Source organism: Stigmatopora argus, chromosome 2 (genome assembly GCF_051989625.1).
Source record: "Stigmatopora argus isolate UIUO_Sarg chromosome 2, RoL_Sarg_1.0, whole genome shotgun sequence".
NCBI classification, from domain to species: domain Eukaryota; kingdom Metazoa; phylum Chordata; class Actinopteri; order Syngnathiformes; family Syngnathidae; genus Stigmatopora; species Stigmatopora argus.
The window spans coordinates 716,330-734,330 of record NC_135388.1 but is presented as its reverse complement, the minus strand read 5'-3'; the positions used below and the strand labels follow the sequence as shown (position 1 = coordinate 734,330).

Below are 18,001 nucleotides of genomic sequence, written 5' to 3'. Positions count from 1 at the left end.
CTTGAAAGATGGATAGTGGTTGTTGTGAGACAGCCAATTGAATTCAATGCTTTTATTGACATTATATGAGACGGAATGATCCGCGGCAATATTTTCAAAATAAAAGAACGGATAAGGAAATGCATTTACTTTTTGGGGGATGTCATAACTTGGATCGTTTTCGTATCTCGAGTCACAATTCGTAACCTGCATATTTCGTACCTAGAGGCATTCGTGAGTAGAATACGTAAAATGTTACCTCATGACGGTAAAATATCGGCCAATAGCGCGCGACTTGGAATAAAACGATGACGCTACTTTTAACAGCTATCTGCAACGTGGCCATGGCTCAAGATGGGGTGTCGTTCAAAAGCCGCCGCCGCGGAGAAATAGGAAGCCGAGGAGAGCTCGACGTGTCACGTCCAATCAGGCGACGGCGCCGCTGAGGGTTACAGTATTGCCCGCTTTAGGAAAACGGCGTCGGGCGGGCCCACTGGGCCTTGTCCTGCTCTCAGCGACTGTGACGGCGAGCCGGATCGTTGTGGACAGCATCATTAAATAGCACGTCATTATGGGTTACGCCACGCCGCCCTCGCCCTCGCTCTCGCTTCCCCCGCCTCCTTCTCGTCAGATAGCTTTGGACAGCTTGGCGCCAAACTCGCGCTCTCTATTTAAGTGCCAGTGGAGATACTCAGGTAACGGTAAAGTTAGAGCGCTATGGCTTCTTTTCTTCGGAATGACGGGATCTCTAAAGAGAGTTTTCGTAGCTCGGTGAGGAGTGGTCAGAAGAGGTCGCGACCTTTAACCTCCTGTGACCTGGCGTCCACGGGTGTGGGTCAGAAACGACATCATGTAAAACAAGGTTCGCGGGCCGCATTAACGTCAACTCGGTTTCATGTGGGCCGGATCATTTTAGATATAATATTTAGATATTTTTGTCTTATAAATGGATTTAAAGAACTGCATCAAAAGCCCTGAATATTGTTCGGCGCTAAAAGTTTTGGAAAAGAGGGAAAAAAATGACGGCATTAAAAAATATTAACCTGGAAAAAACGTGAATAAAAATGTAATGTGGCAGGCGGGTAAAAAATTTAATGGAAAAAGTAAGATCTGCAATCCACTAAAGTTATTATTTGTCAACATTTGAACGTAAAGTCACCATCAATCAAATCTCCCACATTTCCTGAACGCAACATCACTCAGCTGAAAAACGGGGGAAAAAAACCTTTTGAAACCCAAAACTGGAGGCGGGTGGGTTAAAAAATAATCTCTAAAAATGATTTTTTGTGACTTTCTCTCCATTTTGTGACCCTAAATCCACAAAACAAACTTCAAGATGATATTTATCCATCAAATAAATACTCGATTTAGCTGATGGGTGTCATATTTCCAACGGTACAAGCAAAGCCGTTCCTCCGTGGCTATATACGTCCACGCACACCTACATGGGAATACATATCCATATCCCCGGAACGCATAAATATGCACAAAGAGTCCACTTTGCATATGTGCATACATAAGAAGGCCCACTTGACAGGCATAATGACACCTCAGGGCGAGAGATTAAAACAGGACCTGCAGCGAGAGCGTCAGTCTGGCCGCGATAATGAGGGGGGCGGCGGGGCGGCGGGGGGGGCCAGCTTTGAGCTTTGGGGGTGCTCGTGCACGCTCCATGTTAAGTACGCCGACGCTCGGCAACATGAAAAAATAATCACTCATAATCATAATTATGTGAGGGGGCCCAGTAATGAGTGTTAAGCTTCACCTAACAGATACTTTTATACGTGGACACGCGCTCGCCGCACTCGGGTTAAGTGCGGCGTTTTACCGAAACCGGAATGTTTTGGTACGTCTCGACGCGTGGAGGTGATAGGTGTCCAATCCGGTCGACCTGGGATGGACGGTTGGGAGTGAATGAGAGGTTTTCGATTTGGCGGGTAGTTTAGGGACGCTCTGTTATTTGAGTTCTCGTCAATGAGGAAATGAATCGACGAGAGTTGCTAGATCACAGAATGTCAGTGAATGTGGCACGCACAATAATAATAATAATATTATTATTATTCTTGCGCGTGCCACGTTCACTGACATTCTGTGATCCAGCAACTCTCGTCGATTCATTTCCTCATTGACGAAGCGTCCCTAAAGTACTCGCGAAACCGAAAACCTCTCATTCGCTCCCGACCATCCGACAAGAAGCTTGAATTCAGCCTACATTGCATTTCTCAGCTTTAACGCAAGATGGATCCAAATTCGGAAACAAGAAAACTATTTTTTTTCTTCACTAAGTATAGATTTGAGAATATCATGTCTTATGTTGTTGCATTCACTTGCATAGATGGTTACAGCCATCAAATCAGAGCATAGAGCACAGGTGTCAAAGTGGCGGCCCGGGGGCCAAATCGTTTTGTCCAATGATTGAAGGATTTTGGTGCATGCCTGAGTTTGTTGTCCAATCCACCGCTTGCAAAAATTGGAATAAGAAGCAAAAATTGGAATTAATTTTGTCCGGGAGCCGCATCTGGCTCGAGAGCCGCATGTTCGCCACCCCTGACTCGGCTTGACGGACCTTCCCGGCGTGGATACACGTTTCGACCTTGGCGAGCGCGTCAAAAAGCTGCCGTAACCCGACGTGGCGTTGATCGGAAGGCGGCATGCATAAGCAGACGTTAACAAGTGTTGTGTTAGCGCGTCTTTGATTGTGCGCGCGAATGGCGTGGCGTGGCGCTAGGCTACGCTACGTGGCGCGGCGTGTACTTGTCAGGCGCCGCCCCGAGGGCAGCCCGAGGCTCGGCCCGCGGCGCCTGTTCTTACACCGACGAGAGCGACGAGAACGCCCTCGGCCCGGCTGGCAGCGCGCTAACCTTTTCAAAAATACGCCGACAATTACGGGGAAAGAAGGCGCGCCGGATGTCCACGCGGGACTCGCCCGACGCCTTTTCACATCGCTTAACGTCATTCGGACTTTCGAACGGTCGTTCACCGTGAAAAGGGTTTTTGGTTTGTTTGTTTCAAGCTTACCTTTGCGCGCCGTTGACGCCGTTAGACGTCCGGGATCCCGACAAAGAGGATTTTCACTTTCTGATGTTCTTTGGGGATTTTGATGGGTTACTTGTTGGTTAGGCTCCGCCCCCATCATTCAAATGCTGATGTCGAAAGCGATACTTTTTCAAGTAGAGGGATTCTAAAAAGGCAATAGAAACAGGTATTAGTTAGATCACAGGTGTCAAAGTGGCGGTCCGGGGGCCAAATCTGGCCCGCTGCATCATTTTGTGTGGCCCGGGAAAGTCAATGATGGGTGCTGACTTTCTGTTTTAGGATCAAATTCAAATGAAGAGTAAAGATGTATATTCAATTTCCTGATTTTCCCCCTTTTAAATCAATAATTGTCATTTTTAATCCATTTTTTCTGTGTTTTTAGTTCAAAAATCATTTTGTAAAATCTAAAAATATATTTTAAAACAGCTCAAATAAACATTGTTTTAGATCTATAAAAAAAACTGAATATTCAGGTCCTCTAATCCAGTTCTTTTAATCCATTTATAAAAAAAATAACTAAATATATCTAAAATGGTTAAATTTCCTGATGTTTTCTTCCTTTTTAAATCAATAATTGTCATTTTTTAATCCATTTTTTCTGTGTTTTTAGTTCAAAAATCATTTTGTAAAATCTAAAAATATATTTTAAAAAAGCTAAAATAAACATTGTTTTAGATCTATAAAAAACAGAATATTTAGGGATTTTAATCCAGTACTTTTAATCAATTTATAATTTAAAAAAAAATCTAAATTTTATATCTAAAATAGTCCGGCCCAAATTAAATCAAGTTGACGTTAAAGCGGCCTGCGAACAAACCCGAGTCTGACACCCTTGTTGTAAAGATAACAAATGCAATGTTTTTTTAAGGTGAACTGTTTATTTTTCCCCCTAAAAAATGTTCCTTGTGAACTACCAGGCTCCCGTTGTGTGTGTGTGTGTGTGTGTGTGTGTGTGTGTGTGTGTGTGTGTGTGTGTGTGTGTAGAAGGAATGGTTACCGTATGGCGGTGTGACAGTAAAATCAATGGTTCATATGAGGCAGCTGCAGGCTTCGTCGATGTCAAGCAGCTTATTGCTTTCCTTAATAGTCCAAACTTGCCTTTTGCTCACTTTTCTTTTTTTTTGTTGGGTTTTACGCGAGGCCCAAGATTCATTACGGGGCCGGACCGACGCCCGCCGTCGGCCGGAGCGTCGTTAGAGGGACTAACGAGGTTACGGCGGCGGCGGCGCCGTAATCGGGCCGCCCTGGGCTCCTCGCCGTAATCGATAACAACACGGGCACTTAAGCCGCCACGCCATCAATCATTTTGCCGTCCCACGCTCTCGTTTGATGCCGAGATGTCGTCGTTTGACGACGATAAGTCGATCCGGACTCAAAAAGTCTAGGACCGATATATCGGCGCCTCAAAATTACCCATGTCCTATTTTTTCTAGTATCCGATCTGGTGAGGATTTTCGATGAAGATTTATGGTCTTCTTGGTTGGCTGTTATATAATGCCAAGATGGGACAATATACAGTAATCCCTCGATTATCGCAAATTCACTATTTCGCATTTTTTTTCCGCTATTAATTGTTTTTTTTAATAGTTGAAAATCCACGCCGAGTTACTTGACGATTTTTCGATGTTTGGTCTACATCACAGGTGTCAAAGTGGCGGCCCGGGGGCCAAATCTGGCCCGCCGTATCATTTTGTGCGGCCCGGGAAAGTTAATGATGAGTGCCGACTTTCTGTTTTAGGATCAAATTCAGATGAAGAGTATAGATGTATATTATATTTCCTGATTTCCCCCTTTTAAATCAATAATTGTAAATTTTAAATCCATTTTTTCTGTGTTTTTAGTTCAAAAATCATTCAACAAAAAAATTAACCATTTCTTGCATAAAATGTGAAAAAAACTCACTTGCGCCTGCCATTGGTTGCTCAAGGCGCCGCCATCTTACCTAGGAATGATAAACTAGACCCACTTCCTGGTTGTACTGGTCATGTGACCTCCTTTTTGAATTTGTCTACATGCAGGCAACACCCTTTCAGGATGTGCAATCCAGCAATCGATTGATACAGCGTCTCAAAAATAGCACGGGCAATAATTTTTCTTAAGATTTCCCCTTCAAAGTACCACATTTGTACTCCCTATTAAAACCATGAATATGGAGATGAAAATTGTGAATCAGGGGGCGGCTTATACGCGAGAAATTGTAAAATTCAACTATTTTTAGGGTACGGCTTATGCGCGGAGGCGCCTAATATGCAAGAAAATACGGTAGGTATCTCATTTTTCGGTACGAACTCATTTGCTCTGGTTGACAACGAGAGATGTCCAACCCATTTGGGTATTTCTGGGCCACTTCCTGTTGAAATTGGGCCATTTCCGGATCACTTCCTGTTGAAATTGCGTCATTTCTGGAGTTTTTCGTATTACTAACTGCTTGATAGCGCAAGACCTTCAATCCATTTTGATTCGGAAGGGCAATTGATCAATTGGAAGGATTTGATCATCGATTAGTTACCGATAAGGCAATAATCGTGCAGCCCTACCGTGAGGAACGACTTGCTTTTTTGGCTTTTGTTCGCGCCCTCGTGGATTTTGAAACGAATCTCATCGATGGCTGTCGCAGATTGACTTTGGGCCAAGATCATTTTTTGGGGGGTTGCCGTCGCTGGAGCGCGGCGCCGATGGCGGCGGCGATGGCGAGCTCCTGGAAGGCAGCCGCTCGTCAGCGTGAAAAGAACATGACCTTTAAGTTGGAATCAGCATGTTTGGCGGCGCACACGCTGTCTGTCGGCGAGAAGGTTCAGTGGGCCGTCAGAAAACGAAAGCCAAGAAGAGAAAGCGTCGTTGGCGGCCAGTTTTGAGTCTTCCACTTTAATGCCAAGTGCACGACAAATGACAACTCGGCTGATGACCGCTAATGTACAAATAAACATTGGTCTACAACGGGGCTCGCGTCGTTGCGTTCGCTACATTTACATTTGAGGGGGGATGGTGGACAACCAACATTCGTCGCTGCCAAATCTCCGTCTGGAAATGGATTGTGTCCTTCCTCTGGCCAAGATGCACCCTTACACTAATTACTTTTATCACTGGTAGACATACATACATATAGGTATGTATTTATAAAAGATATATACAGTAATCCCTCGATTATCGCGGCTAATTTAGACCAGACTTTGTTCGCGATAAACGAAAAAACACGAAGTAGCGTCACCCCATTTAAAAAAATAAAATAAATAAATAAAAATAAAATACATAAATAAATCAAATAATAATAAAAATAAATAAATAAAAATTAAATAAATAAATTAAATAATTTAAATAAATAAATTAAATACATTACATTAAATAATTTAAATAAATAAATTAAATACATTAAATTAAATACATTAAATTAAATAAATAGATTAAATTAATAAATTAAATAAATTAAATAAATACATAAATTAAATAAATATATTAAATAAACAAATTAAATAAACAAATAAATACATTTAATAAATAAATTTAATAAATAAAATACATCAATTAAATAAATAAATAAAATAAATTAAATGAATAAATACAATAAATAAATCAAACAAATAAATAAAATACATAAATTAAATAAATAAATGCATAAATAAAAAAAATATATATATATATATAGTATATATATAGTCCTAGTAGCAAGCGGAAGAAAGGGGAGTGGCTTCCGCTTGCGAGTTTCAGCGTGGATTTTTACATTTTTATGAACTTTCTTTTTTTTTTTTAATTATTATTGCTGAGCTTTAGTAGCAAGTGGAGGAAAGGGGAGTGGCTTCCGTTTGCGAGTTTCAGCGAGGATTTTCACATTTTTACGAAGGTACAAAAAAAATCCCCCAGAAAAAAAATCTGCCATGTCGTGAAACCGTGAAAGTTGAACCCGCGATATTTCAGGGATTACTGTATACATATATATTATTATTATTTATCTATTACTATTTCACGATTATTTGTTGATCATTATTATATATTGATTTTCTATGTGTTTGCAAGCCTGCTTCACTCTGCTGACCTCAATTGGACTACTTATTTATTGATTATTTATTAGTCCGTCTGTCGTTATTTGTGCACTCTGTGGTGCACGCTTGAAATCTCATTATACTTGTAAAATGACACCAAAAGCATTCCATTCAATTCAATCATTTCAATGGTCTATAAATGTATTGTTGTGACCAAAAAGCTTCACTTGCCCTTAAAAGGGTTCAAGTGTCAACATTGGAATTGCCGCCGTCCCCGAAAGGGTCGGTCGGACGGGCGACCGAGCGATCGTTAGCGAGCGGTCGCTACGCTAACCCGGCGAAGGAGCGGCCGGTTGAGCGGCGCTCGGGGGGGAGGGGCGGCCGGACGAGGGGAAAAAAAAGCGGCGCAGATGTAATTTGTTTTCAATGGCTGTTTGAAAAGAATAATTGTGGTGACACCCGCCGCTCGATAATATGGATTTTGCTTTTCAGCGCCGCGCCAGGCCGGGAAACAGGCAGCCCAAATACGATAAAAAATGGATGGCGGGTCTGCTGAACGTCAGTCGCGGACCACGCCATCGGGCGGATTAGCCGCGGGCCAGCTGGACCTTTCGTTTGTCCGTCAAACGTGTCGCTCGATGGCTACCAAACGCCGATTAAAACGAGGAAAAACAGGCGCAGCCAATGGCATTTGGCGTAGAGCAAGGGCAAGACCATTTTAGATATAATATTTAGATTTTTTTGTTTTTAATTGGATTGTAAGAACTGGATCAAAATCCCTAAATATTCAGTTTTTTTATAGATATAAAACTGTTTATTTGAACTTTTTTTTCTTAGTAAGGGAAAACTTCTAATAATCTTTTGTTTTTCATTTCAAATGGAAACAATTTACCAAAAAAAATATATTCAATATTAAAGTGGAAAACCGAAAATATTTTTATATATTTATTTTTAGAGTTTACAAAATGCTTTTAACCTAAAAACACCAAAAGGAAAAAATGCCGGACCATTTTAGATATAATATTTAGATTTTTCTTTTAAATTGGATTATAAGAACTGGATCAAAATCCCTAAATATTCAGTTTTTTTATAGATATAAAACTGTTTATTTGAAGTTTTTTTTCTTGGTAAGGGAAAACATCCAATAATCATTTGTTTTCATTTCAAATGGAAACATTATTTTTAAATTATATTCAATATTAAAGTGGAAATTTTTTACATATTTATTTTTAGAGTTTACAAGATGCTTTTTGACCTAAAAACACCAAAAGAAAAAAAATGGATAAAAAATTGCAATTATTGTTTTAAAAAGGGGAAAATCAGGAAATATAATATACCGTATTTTCACGACTATAAGGCGCACTTAAAAGTCTTAAATTTCCACATAAAAAAGGTAATAGATTCCAATCTGATTTCTGATTGGAACATCCCTAGACATTGTAATAATAAACGACCATATCGGCCGCAATGTCTTGAATTATGGCGTTTGGTCGAAAACGTCAAGGCTAATTTGTGCGCATATAAGCCGTACCCTGGATTCAGTCATCATTTTTTTAGGGACAAATACGGCTTATATGCGAGAAAATATGCTAACTATTTTTTCCATTAAAAAAAAAATCATACACCCCCACACATTTCTGAAGTAGCATACAGTATTATTTGCAATATGGCCGCGTCTTAGTCTTCGACACCGGCTAGCGTCCTCGCGCGCTGACCGTTACGCGCACACACCAACGCACACGCACGTACACACTATTGATTTTCATTTAGATAACTTAATGTGGGCAGACAATTCGCGGCGGCCGGCCGCTTTGGAGATGTACGAGCTCACCTGGGCGTAATCTGCCGCCATCTCTCTTTTTCCCCGCTCGCTCTCATTTTTCCAAAATTTAAGCAGCCCCGAATAGGCGGGTTATAAATGGAGCCGAGACGCCTCATCCATCAATCACCCTCCCGACCTCACGCGCACGTAAAAGCAGCAACATCCAATTACCGGCAGGTGCAACGCAAGAGTCCGCCAGGAGTAAGATGGGAAGAGACGGATACGGGTTTCCCCGACGCCGAGTCGGGCCGGGAAATAAAAAATGGACCAGCGCTGTTTTTTAAAGCGTGTTAATTTAGCGCACAAGTGTCAAAGTGGCGGGCCGGGGGCCAAATCTGGCCCGCCGCATCATTTTGTGTGGCCCGGGAAAGTCAACCATGAGTGCCGACTTTCTGTTTCAGGACCAAATTAAAATGATAGATATAGATGTATATTAAATTTCCTGATTTTCCCCCTTTGAAATCAATAATTGTATTTTTTTTAATCCATTTTTTTTCTGTGTTTTTAGGTCAAAAATCATCTTGCAAAATCTAAAAATATGTAAAAATATTTTCTGTTTTCCACTTTAATATGGAACATAATAAAAAATGGTTTCCTTTTGAAATGAAAACCAATTATTAAACAAATTATTTTCTCTTACTAAGAAAAAAAGATCAAATAATCTATAAAAAAAATGGAATATTTTGGGTTTTTAATCCAGTTCCTTTAATTCAAGGGTGTCAGAGTGTGTCAGAGTGGAACAGGCCGCGTTAACGTCAACTCGATTTCATGTGGGCCGGACCATTTTAGATATAATATTTATATATTTTTTCAATAAATGGATTAAAAGAACTGGATCAAAAGCCCTGAATATTCAGTTTTTTTATAGATCTAAAACAATGTTAGAGCTTTTTTTTCTTAGTATGGAAAAATCATTTATTTAATCATTTGTTTTTCATTGCAAAAGGAAACCAAATTTTTCTTTAATTATGTTCCATATTAAAGTGGAAAACAGAAAATATTTTTATATATTTTTAGATTTTACAAAATGATTTTTGAACTAAAAACACAAAGAAAAAATGGATTGAAAAATTGCAATTATTGATATAAAAGGGAGAAAATAAGGAAATTTAATATACATCTATATTCTTAGATGTGCTTTAATCCATTTATAAAAAAAATCTAAATATTATATCTAAAATGGCCCGGCCCACATGAAATCGAATTGACGTTAATGCGGCCCGCGAACCAACCCGAGTCTAACACCCTTGATTTAGCGGAAAAACCTGGGCCGATGCCGGCGAATCGGACGGATAGAAACGGCTATTCGGATGTGTGACGTTCAAGTGCGTCGGGAAAAAACAACGCTGGCATTTCTGCGAGTTCACGATAGTCAGGGCGGAAATTTTAAATGAAAAACAAAGGGCCTATTTTTCAATCCGCTATTCACCCTTGCTAGGCTACTGGCTAACTTACACTGTCCACTAAAACACACACATAGACACACAGACTGAGTACACTGTCACCTTAAGTTCCATCAGCTCGGACGGCGCCGTCGCCAGGGGACGTGAGACGGGTCGGAGACGCGGCGGCAGACCGAAGGTGACACTTTGAGGCGTCCACGCGCTGACATGTCCTAAAAGGCACAAAGTGGACACGTCACAACGCTGGAAAAGCGACAAGATGAATGACGGCGACCGGACGAGACGAGACGAGACCGGACGCCTGAAGGCAAGCGGCGATGGTCCGACGCTTGATTGACGGCGGGCTACGTTAAAGAGAAGTCAAAAAAGAAAAGTCCAAATGTGCCGTTAATGCATTTCCGAGGTATCGGAATCCAGACTCGCTTTGGTCAGATACACAAAATCCGACTCATAAATACGCCACCTTTCACATTATTGCACGTAACAAAGTCGACACCTTCCAAACGCGAATATGCTTTTAGCGCTCCACGCCGTGGCGTTCCAAATTGCCAGCAGATTTCACAGCACGCCGTTGGCGCCAGAGCGTGTTGGAGGAGAGACGCCAAAAAGCTTGTCGCCGACGACGACGACAATCGAGACTCGCGAGCCATGTTTTCCCGTCCCGGACATTATGACACCTTCTCCCTCTCTTTTTTAATATTCAAATGATGGTTATTTTCAGATGTGGCATTTTTGCAGCCTTGTTTTCTTTGAATCGGACGAATTCAACTTTTATGGATTCAAAACATAACTTTTGAAAGGCCGTCATTTTGGTCTAAATTAAAAGAACTGGATTAAAAGCCCTGGATATTCCGTTTTTTATAGATCTAAAACAATGTTTTGTCAAATTTTTGAACTAAAAACACAGAAAAAAATGGGTTAAAAAATTACAATTTTAGATATATTTAGATTTTTTTAAATAAATGGATTAAAAGAACTGGATTAAAATCCCTGAATATTCAGTTGTTTATGGATCTAAAACAATGTTTTTTCGAGCTTTTATATAAATATATATATATATATATATATATATATATATATATATATATATATATTTAGATTTTACAAAATGATTTTTGAACTAAAAGCACAGAAAAAAATGGGTTAAAAAATTACAATTTTAGATATATTTAGATTTTTTTTAAATAAATGGATTAAAAGAACTGGATTAAAAGCCCTGGATTTTTTATAGATGCAAAACAATGTTTATTTGAGCTTTTTTTAAATATATTTTTAGATTTTACAAAATGATTTTTGAACTAAAAACACAGAAAAAATGGGTTAAAAAAATGACAATTATTGATTTAAAAGGGGGAAAATCAGGAAATTTAATATACATCTATACTCTTCATTTTAGTTTGATCCTAAAATAGAAAGTCGGCACTCATCATTTACTTGCTGGGGCCTTTTTTCCCTTACTAAGAAAAAAAGCTAAAATAAACACTTTTTATAGATCTATAAAAAAACGATTATAGATGCATATTATATTTCCTGATTTTCTCCTTTTTAAAACAATAACTGCAATTTTTTAATCCTTTTTTTGTGTTTTTAGGTCAAAAAGCATTATGTAAAATCTAAAAATAAATATGTAAAAATATTTTCGGTTTTCCACTTCAATATTGAATATAATTTTAAAAAAAATGTTTCTATTTGAAATGAAAAACAAATGATTATTAGATGTTTTCCCCTACTAAGAAAAAAAAGTTCAAATAAACAGTTTTATATCTATAAAAAAACTGAATATTTACGGCTTTTGATCCAGTTCTTATAATCCAATTAAAAAAAAAAATCTAAATATTATATCTAAAATGGTCCGGCCCACATGAAATCGAGTTGATGTTATTGCCCCGCCGTAGCGCGCTAGTGTTAGCATTCTCCGCACGCCGCGATTAAGACAAAGCGCTAACAGACGCTCCCGTTTGGAATCCATTACTCTTTAGATCTTTGTACACAAAGCGTCGCGCGAGCGTGTGACAACGGCGCATTATCGCAATCGCTCGCCGTTAATTACGCCGACACGCACACAAACAAAGTCGGGCGTTAGCTAGGCGGGGGCTCTATCTGCCGCCCAATCTTGTATTCCTCCCTCTTCTATCCATTTTTTTTAAACGTATAAAGGTGGGCGGGGGTGCGTGTTGGGTGTGACAAAGGGTGGCGGCAAAGGGGGGAGCAAGCGGTCAGGCGCCCCGATGCTATCCGTTAGCCAAAACGCATTGCGAGCGAGCCGCTGACACGCGCGATACGTCTTAGCGCTCGGTGGCTCGTTAAATAAAGGCCCCTTTGATGTATGGCTCTCTGCCAATGAGGGCTTTCCGCCTCGGTGGTGGGCGGGGCCAAGCTCAGAAGATTACAAGCATATTTTAAAGCCACACACGGCAAAGTAAAAGAAAACAGATATGACTCGAACACAGAACAAAATTCAAGCTAGTTTTTGTATCCGATGATTAGCCTTAGCGATTACAATTAGCAGTCAGCAAATATCGGTCAGATTAGCGTAGCGCTAGCTGTTAGCGCCTTAGCGATTACAATTAGCAGTCAGCAAATATCGCTCAGATTAGCATAGCACTAGTTGTTAGCACCTTAGCGATTACAATTAGCAGTTAGCAAATATCATTCAGATTAGCGTAGCGCTAGCTGTTAGCGTCTACATTTCAATATCAATCACGTTTTGGCAGACTATAAGTTGCACTTTTTGCATCGATTGCATCAATTTTTGCCGTTGCATTTTTTTAGTGTTTTTTTCCTTGTTAGTCAGTGCGAATGGCAGAGCTTGTTCGCTAATACGAGAGGAAAATATACTACTTGTCGTTGGGAAGTGGTCGTGCGTTATCCTATTGTGAAGACATTTGTGTGCATTATTTTGGGAATATTTTGAAGGGAAGACAAAAGCAAACAACCCTCCATAGCTTGCATCTGAAAGTCAGGGTGGAGGCGGGGCCAATAGAGCCAAAAAAGTATCAAAATGTAAAACAAAATTAGAATTATGTTTAGTGTAAGGTTAGATTAAATTTATTTTAGAGTGTCTGCATCGTCATCCAAGTTCATTTCAATTTGTTTGTTATGTTAGGAGCGCGTTGCCGTGCAAAAAGTCTCTCTCTCTCCTCTGCAAAATCTGTACTATTAAACACATTTCAGTACTATTAAACCACTAGTTATTTGTTACTATGTTAATAGATGGCGAATCGGAACAAGTAAAAATGTTTTTCCAATCCAATTTCCCACATAAATACAGTATAAGTCACAACTGAGTAGAACACAGTTGTCAAAGTGGCGGCCCGGGGGCCAAATCTGGCCCAAGGCATCATTTTGTGTGGCCCGAGAAAGTCAATGATGAGTGCCAACTTTCTGTTTTAGGATCAAATTAAAATGAAGATTATAGATGCATATCAAATTTCCTGATTTTCCCCCTTTTAAATCAATAAATGTCATTTTTTAATCATTTTTTTCTGTTTTTAGTTCAAAAATCATTTTGTAAAATATAAAAATATAAAAAAGCTAAAATAAACATTGTTTTAGATCTATAAAAACGGAATATTCAGGGCTTTGAATCCAGTTCTTTTAATCCTTTTATTAAAAAAATCTAAATATTATATCTAAAATGGTCCGATGTATATTAAATTTCCTGATTTTCCCCTTTTTAAATAAATAATGGTAATTTTTTAAATCCATTTTTTCTGTTTTTAGTTCAAGAATCATTTTTTTAAATCTAAAAATATATAAAAAGCTCAAATAAACATTATTTTAGCTCTATAAAAAACTGAATATTCAGGGCTTTTAATCCAGTTCTTTTAATCCATTTATAAAAAAATATCTAAATATTATATCTGACCCACGTGAAATCGAGCTGATGTTAAAGCGGCCCGTGAACCAACCCGAGTCTGACACCCTTGCAATATCCTGTTTTTGGTGTTTTTTTAGAGGGTTAGAAAAACTGAATTTGTCTTTAGTTCCTTTCTATGGAAAACGTTCATTTGAGTTACGAGTTAATCGACATACGAGCTCAGTCCTGGAACAAATTAAGCTTGTATCTCGAGGTAAGGTACCACTATGCCTATAAAGCGGGGTGGTTGAATGATGAGCGAGCGAGCGAGCGAGCGAGCGAGCGTCCGGCTTGAGCTGGCATCCATTTGTTGAGTGACTGGCCGCTCTCATTAACGCCGCTAATGCACTTGTAAAGCAGTCAGCGGTGGCCATAGATCACCACTTAGCCAACTGTGTGTTTATGTGTGTATGTGTGTGTGTGTGCAGCAGGAGGAGAAGGAAGAGGAGGAGGAGGCGAGGGAGGAAGAGGAGGAGGAGGAGGAGGAGGAGGAGGAGGAGGAGGAGGAGGAGGAGGAGGAGGAGGAGGAGAAGGTGGTGCTGGTCAGTGGAGATGTCGCCGGCCCATTAATCTTAGCCTCGTCCTGCCTAGTTATTGTGTATTTCTTTTGGCCAGAGATTGATTGTAGCAGCACAAGATGAATTTGCCTGCTGGACCTTCTTCTTCTTCTTCTTCTTCTTTTATTCTTCTTTGTTGTTGTTGTTGTTGTTTTCCAACTCTTCTAACGCGCTCAGCTCGGCTCAGCCAAGGTGATAATGCACCCCCCGCAGCCCCTCCGTCCACCCCCTTCATTTATTTCAGATTACAATCGAGCTCCATCGCGGGAAGAAGGAAAAAAGGGATGGTTTGTAGGATGGAGAGAAAGAGAGAGAGAGAGAGAGAGAGATAGGGGGTTTAAAAAAGAAAAGGCTTCATGGAGGTCAAAGGACTTTTGACTTGCCGGGCCACAAGTGAGTTTTTTTCTCCCATTTCGCCGTGTTTTTCGATTTCATCGGAAAGTTCTTGTTCGTCGGACCGCCAGAATCGGTCCTTAGAGTCACTGATTAAACTTACAAAAACATGGGAAGTGCTGGGCATAGTCTTCATTTGACTTGGATTATTTGATGCTTATTTTACAGGTGTCAAAGTGGCGGCCCGGGGGCCTAATCTGGCCCGCCGCATCATTTTGTGTGGCCCGGGAAAGTAAATCACGAGTGCCGACTTTCTGTTTTAGGATCAAATTCAAATGAAGAGTATAGATGTATATTAAATTTCCTGATTTTTCCCCCTCTTAAATCAATAATTTTAATTTTTTAATCCATTTTTCTGTGTTTTTAGTTCAAAAATCATTTTGTAAAATCTAAAAATACATAAAAAAGATAAAATAAACATTGTTTTAGATCTATAAAAAACGAAATATTCAGGGCTTTTAATCGAGTTCTTTTAATCCATTTATAAAAAAAAAATTAAATATATCTAAAATGGTCCAATGTATATTAAATTTCCTGATTTTTCCCCCTTTTAAATCAATAATTGTCATTTTTTAATCCATTTTTCTGTGTTTTTAGTTCAAAAATCATTTTGTAAAGTCTAAAAATATATTTAAAAAAAGCTAAAATAAAAATTGTTTTAGAGCTATAAAAAACTGAATATTCTAAGCATCCTCGCGCAAGAAATCGAACCCACGCTGTTCCCGATGGTTTGACGATTTAGCGTCAAAGCTGTTCGGATGCGGTGAAGGTGGAAAGCTACTTCACAAATACCAATTTCATTTCCATAAAAAAGGAAATTGGAAAAACGTGCCATCGGCATCGGGCCAAAACGGCCAGACTCGTTTTCACGGGCATGTATGCGAGGAACGAGGTGTTTTGGTGGGTTTTCACGGGTGTGCCTCGCCGCCTGCGTAGCTTCCAGCGCACGAGGAAGATAATAGGTCGGCGGGGGATTGCGCCCAGAAACCGAGCGCTGGCAAAGATGGATGGTCCGGGACGCCAGGGTGCTGACAACCAGTGAATACGTACGGGCCGTCGTTGCGGAAAGGTCAACACATGCGCGCTGCGCCGCGGACATGTCAGCAGAGTAGAAAGAAAAAAACGGAAAAAAAACAAGCAGGTGAGAAATGCCCGTCTCCTCGTTTATGTGACTTTGAAACTTTGGATGGACACCGTGCGGGAAAGACGCATAAATAAATAACAACTTCCACCAAAGCAGGCTTTAATGACACCCTCAATTTATTGCCGGCCAATTGAGACAAACAACCAATCACGCTCATACGTAGGAACAATTTAGAGCAAGGGTGTCAGACTCGGGGTGGTGCGCAAGCCGCTTTAACGTCAACTTGATTTCACGTGGGCCGAACCATTTTAGATATAATATTTTGATTTTTTTTTAAATAAAAGAACTGGATTAAAAGCCCTGAATATTCAGTTTTTATAGATGTAAAACAGTGTTTATTTTAGCTTTTTTATATATATTTTTAGATTTTACAAAATGATTTTTGAACTAGAATTCATTGCAAAAGGAAACCATTTTTTTCCTTTAATTATGTTACATATTAAAGTGGAAAACAAAATATTTTTATATATTTTTAGATTTTACAAAATGATTTTTGAACTAAAAACACAGAAAATATGGATTAAAAAAATAGCAATTATCGATTTAAAAGGAGGAAAATCAGGAAATTTAATATACATCTATATTTATCATTTTAATTTGATCCTAAAACAGAAAGTCGGCACTCATCATTGACTTTCCCGGGCCACACAAAATGAGGCGGCGGGCCAGATTTGGCCCCCGGGCCGCCACTTTGACACCTGTGATTTAGAGCGTCCAATCAACCTCGTTTGGGGGAAGTGGGAGGAAAGTAGAGTACCGGGAGAAAAGCCACCATGCGAAAACCTACAAACTCAGAGAGACTTTTTGTACGGCAACGCGCTCGTAACATAACATAAACAAATTGAAATGAACGTGGATTATGATGCAGACACACTCACAAATAAATTTAATCTAACCTTACACTAAACTTAATTCTAATTTTGTATTAAATTTTGATACCTTTTTTTGGCTCTATTGGCCCCGCCTCCACCCTGACTTTCAGATGCAACCTATCCAGGGTTGTTTGCTTTTGTCTTAGCTTCAAAATATTCCCAAAATAATGCACACTAATGTCCTCACAATAGGATAACGCACGACCACTTGCCAACGAAAAGTAGTATATACTCCTCTCGTATTAGCAATCGCTCCACTGTAATTGCATTGCACAAAAATATCAAGCAATGAAAACAATACAACTTACAGACACAACTACAAATATGACAGAATTTCAATTAAAAATCAGCGCCCCAAAATTACATAACAACACCCATTTGTTCCATTACAATAAAAAAATCGGACCGCTATCAATTAGTCGATTAATGACGGTAATTTGTAAAGCTTTCATAGTGATGAATTGAAATGTGCAAAGCATTGCGTTCATCCCATCAAAGCTGAAATTGAAATAAATCAGCTTCTAAAAGCCAGCGCGAAACAGGCAACGAGATCTGAGGCAAATTGACAGCGTTGTGATTTGACGTCAGTCACGGCAGCAAAAAAAAGCCGCCGTCGCCGACTCTAATGCCACAACACAACTTCATTTAAAAAAGTTGAGACCCAGATCAAGTGGAATTTCAAAGCTCTTCTTGGATTTAAGGAGCTTAAACTTGTGACATGTTACTAACTTGCCACACACACGCGCACACACACACACACGGTGTGTGTGTGACTTCAACAACAAACTAAACGAAAGCAGAATATCACCAGATCGCCGGCCGCCATTGACGGCGATCGACATCATCAAAAAAGACGTTCTTAATACGCTAAAATTGATTTTGCGAGCTCAATATTTCCAAGTGCGTAGCTTCTAATGTACCATCCCACAAAGTTAACACGCCCAGATTAATATTACAAG

The 18,001-nt window shown here is 39.6% G+C and overlaps 1 protein-coding gene across 1 annotated transcript in view; it reads right to left on the bottom strand.

Moving 5' to 3' along the window:
- Positions 1–18,001, bottom strand: part of znf507 (zinc finger protein 507) — a 118,516-nt gene that overhangs the window by 45,456 nt on the left and 55,059 nt on the right. The window contains exons 5-6 of the mRNA XM_077594168.1: positions 10,320–10,429; positions 2,998–3,160 (exon numbers count right to left, since the gene is read on the bottom strand). The gene's annotated coding sequence lies outside the window, so the exon portion shown is untranslated. The remainder of the gene's footprint in view (positions 1–2,997; positions 3,161–10,319; positions 10,430–18,001) is intronic.